The 5,016-nt window shown below is 39.1% G+C and overlaps 1 protein-coding gene across 2 annotated transcripts in view; it reads left to right on the top strand.

Moving 5' to 3' along the window:
• LOC144968185 (transcription initiation protein SPT3 homolog) overlaps window positions 1-5,016 on the top strand; it is a 114,661-nt gene that overhangs the window by 96,739 nt on the left and 12,906 nt on the right. The window lies entirely within an intron of this gene.

The following is a 5,016-nucleotide window of genomic DNA, read 5'->3' as shown; positions in this document are numbered from 1 at the left end:
ACTTTCCCTTGCCCTTGAATAGAGTTAATCATTTGGAAAAGGCAAATGTCCATTTTCAGAAGAGGGGGGGGGGGGGGGGGGGAGGTCTTCGGCCATAGGTTCTTTTCTCGTTAATGTTTGATTCGTTTCTTTTAAATGAATTTGTTTCTTTTAAACAGTCTGGTACCATCTGCCCTGGAGATCAAATTGTAAAAAAAAATATATGATCGAAAATGTGTTTTAATCATCAAGATGCGTCCTTGGATTACCAGGAAAGAGGCAATGGAAATATGTTTCTTTACAAAAAAATACAGGGTTGAGGGCGACGTGTACATATATGCAGGTCTGACATTCGAACGCAATGAAGGGCCTATTTTAACTTTGTTGTAATGGACAATATTTTACGTTATTAAAAAAAAAAAATTGAGATTTTTTCATCACAACAGTGGGCCCATAGTGAATTGGGTTATCAGACCTGAAAATAGATGCACGTCGGTTGGGGTCAAAATTGTTCCGTACAGCCCATGTTAACAACGCCATTCTCTCGTCTCTCATTTGGCTTTAGTGTTTTATTCATCATGTTTTGCTGACAAAGGGGGAAAACCCTGAAACGTTCATGTTATCTATCTTAGTTAATTAAACAAACCTGAGCAATATAGCGCAATATCCACTAAACGTGCTCAACGCGCTTTGCAAACGGTCCCTGACCAACAAGCAACACGTACCTGTTAGGCGATATTACAATTTTTTTTTTTCTGACAGACAACGCTGTTAACGACCAGGTACTCATTTTACACCCGAGTACGGTGAGAGAATGTGAGTAAAGAGCCATTTCCAAGAACTCAACTATGCGCCGATCGAGGCTCGAACCCAGGACCTTCCGATCCGAAAGCGAGTGTCATACCACTAGACCACGTAGCCACACAACCTGTAGCTCCCTTTCCATTCGACTATTGTTATTCAGGGTTGCCAATTAAGTAGACAAAAAATTACTGAACTTTTACCCAAACACGTAGACCGACCCATTTTCTAAGTGCTGAACTCCAGTAAAAAAAAAATAAAAACCAAAGACATTACAAACTAACTGTTTTGCAGGTGATTGAAAAATATTCTGAGGGGTTATAACATACTGAATTCCGTAAATATACGGGAAATTGGCAACCTTGATTATTTATTTCTTCGAGCTTCAAACAGCAACACGTGCATTATAATCTGACCCAGTCATCGATGTCCATCAAAATGTATGTTTCATGTTTCACGTTCTCGACTCCATTATAATAATGCAGGTTATCGGGTTTTCATGGAACCACAGAAGGTGTCTTCAGAAGGATTAGAAAGACATAACAACAGAATATGATATCATCTTTCGCACCAACCTTTCCTTTAAAGCAAAAAACTAGAGTTGTCTAAATGAGCCAATAAGATGGAGAGAAAGATAAAGTGAGTAAATGTGACTCATATATAAGGGAACAACACAAAACAAACGACGTTTCGGCCTTTGGCCTTTTTCAAGTAAACACGAAATATGTTTCGTGTTGTTCCCTTATATATGAGTCACATTTACTCACTTTATCTTTCTCTCCATTTCCTTTATTAAAGCTTTTAGAATCCAAAGTGTTAATTAAGTACTGAAGTTGGACTACAAAACCTTGTGTGTAGTTCTTCGAGTGATGTTTTGTGGTTTTGTACACGTTATTTTATAGATTGAGGGTAATTTTGGTAGCTGGTTATTGTTTTCTGAAAATATTTCTAAATGGCTGGAATGGTTGGTATGCGTTTAAGTAAATTACTCACCAAAACACAAAACTACGTGTAGCCTTGAACGTTTGAAGTATCTTATTGAGAGAATTTATTGACAACTAACCACCCAACCGGGGGTAGGGGGGGGGAGTGGCCGAGTGGTTTCAGAAGGTCCCGGGTTCGAGCCCCGCCTCAGGCACTTTGGTTTTTTCCTTGAGCAAGATTATTAACCCCCAATTTGCTCACTTGGACAACATGGGTGATTCCTGTTGACACCAGACATCTTGTTTGATGAAATATCTATATTCCTTCATGAAATGTCTAGGCGATGATATCTTATGTTGTCGTAGCGGACGGGCATAATTTTTTTTTTTTTAACCACCCAACCGGCTGTCTGAAGACTAAGAGCTGAATGACATCAACTTTATTAAATTTATGGTCTAATACGCTGTCCAAAACAAAAACAAACAAACCAAAACAAACAACTAGAGCAGCGTGGCTCAGCGGTATGGTCTTTGCTTCGTAGCCGAAATGTACCGAGTTCGAATACCCATTACGTTGTGTGGCCTTGAGCAAGTCACGTCGCCTTCGCTCAGTTTACGGCGCTGTACTGCAGCTGACGCCTGGGTTATTCCAGTCTTCCCTTGGAATGTACCTGAGAGACAGATTTCCCCTATGGGATGAATAAAGGGAATTTTATTTTAGTTTATTTATTTATAGAGCAATATCCACTGAACGTTGCTTTAAGAGTTTTACAAGAGGCCTCGTCTTGCCAACAGCAACACTTAACATGTAGGGCGAGATGATTTAGTGTCTGTAAGGTGATATGTTACAAAGATGATATTATAACGTTTGTAAGGGGATATGTTACAAAGATGATATTATAACGTTTGTAAGGGGATATGTTACAAAGATGATATTATAACGTTTGTAAGAGGATATGTTACAAAGATGATATTATAACGTTTGTAAGAGGATATGTTACAAAGATGATATTATAACGTTTGTAAGAGGATATGTTACAAAGATGATATTATAACGTTTGTAAGAGGATATGTTACAAAGATGATATTATAACGTTTGTAAGGGGATATGTTACAAAGATGATATTATAACGTTTGTAAGGGGATATGTTACAAAGATGATATTATAACGCCTGTAAGGCGATATGTTACAAAGATGATATTATAACGCCTGTAAGGCGATATGTTACCAAATACAAGCTTCCGACCAATCAGACGCCTTGGTTTCCAAAACCGATTTCTGTTGATGATTCATAGAGTTGGTCTTGTAGTAACAGTTGTACGGTGACCGATTTGGAGTCACTCTCGTCCCCCAAGACCTTATCATGACCATAAGAGACATACGTGTGTGTATTTGGGTATTGTAATGTTTGAAATTCCCACGTATTTACGCCTTCGGACAACATTGTTAAACCCGTGGGCGACCACTATTCCGTTACTGCCAATAACTGCCATACTCTAGAAAAACCAATATTTTAAAATTTGGCCAGAAAACTCGCTCTTCAAATATCGATCGATTTAAATGACTCTCATCTTGGCAAAAACTCTCAAACCCGGGACTTCGGCGAAGTCCCGGGTTTGAGAGTTTTTGCCAAGATGAGAGTCATTTAAATCGATCGATATTTGAAGGGCGAGTTTTCTGGCCAAATTTTAAGATATGGAGTTTTTCCAGAGTACGGCGGAATAGTAATAATAGATACGTGGACAATGTTGACAATGGCCGGAGACTGTCCGTACTTGAGACTGGACAATGTCGACTGGACAATGGCTACTTGTGTTCTCCGGACACGTCATGCAAGCCGTGGAATGCCGGCTATTTCTGGAATCCTTTTTAATATCAGGACTATTCTGCCGTACTCTGGAAAAACCAACATTTGAAAGTTTGGCCAGAAAATTCATCATTCAAATATCGATCAAATTAAATCACCATCACCTTGGTAAAAATTTTCAAACCTGGGACTTTAAGTAAAACTTCGTGAAGTCCCAGGTTTGAGAGTTTTTGCTAAGACTAGGGTCATTTAAATCGATCGATATTTGAAGGACGCGTTTTTCTGGCCAAATTTTCAAATATTGTTTTTCCAGAGTACGACAGTACCTAATGGTGTTTTGTTCTGAGAGGACCTCGACTTGACACAAAGAGAGACAGCGTGTTGTGTTCACACGGTATTAAACCCGAGGCGTTGAGAAATTATTCCAATTGCGTCAGTTATGTTGCGGCTTTGTGGTCTAGTGGTATGACACTCGCTTTGGGTTTGGAAGTTCCTCGGTTCCGCTCTTGTCGACCCAAGATTGAGTCCTTGGAAAAAAGGTATTGGTGGATTTCAGTACACTGTACTACTACTACTACTACTACTACTACTACTACTACTACTACTACTACTACTACTACTACTACTACTTCTACTACTACTACTACTACTACTACTACTACTACTACTACTACTACTACTACTACTAATAATAATAATAATAATAATAATAATAATAATAATAATAATAATAATAATAATAATAATAATAATAATGATATGGTGTTGATTCAAAAATGACCCTGGTCAATTATTCACAATTATCACAGGTAATCACAGGACACGGAGGTCAAAATTTGAGGTTGGAGAGGTCACGGTTACACATTCCCACCCCCGCACTTATACAACAGCAGTGTCATCGTTTCCAATACTTGACATGGAATACAATGACATGGTTTGTTATGACCCCGTTATGGGTACGTGGTTGAAATGAAAATAAATAATGTCCCCTCTATTCATACAATGGGGGAAATTTGTCTTCAGGGTCTGTTTCCAAGGGAAGGCTGGAATAACCCAGGCGTCAGAGTCAGTCGCGGGCAGTGCAGTACCAGTACTTCTTCTTCTTCTTCTTCTTCTTCTTCTTCTTCTTCTTCTTCTTCTTCTTCTTCTTCTTCTTCTTCTTCTTCTTCTTCTTCTTCTTCTTCTTCTTCGTCGTCGTCGTCGTAGTCGTCTTCCATCCAATCATTGACTACGCTCAACGTCGCTTGACTTTTATATGACGGGTCTCGCTTGGCCAACTACACCACAACTATACAACGGTGGATTTATTCACCAGCAAAATCCATCTTCATCATCATCATCATCATCATCATCATCATCATCATCATCATCATCATCATCACCACCACCACCACCACCACCACCACCACCACTATCATCATCATCATCATCATCATCATCATCATCATCATCATCATCATCATCATCATCATCATAATCATCGCCACCAACATATGACGGGTCTC

The sequence above is a fragment of the Berghia stephanieae genome, chromosome 3 (assembly GCF_034508935.2).
Source record: "Berghia stephanieae isolate SIO BIC M18660-M18661 chromosome 3, UCSD_Bste_1.3, whole genome shotgun sequence".
In the NCBI taxonomy this organism is placed as follows: Eukaryota; Metazoa; Mollusca; class Gastropoda; order Nudibranchia; family Aeolidiidae; genus Berghia; species Berghia stephanieae.
This window is presented reverse-complemented; position numbering and strand designations above follow the sequence as displayed.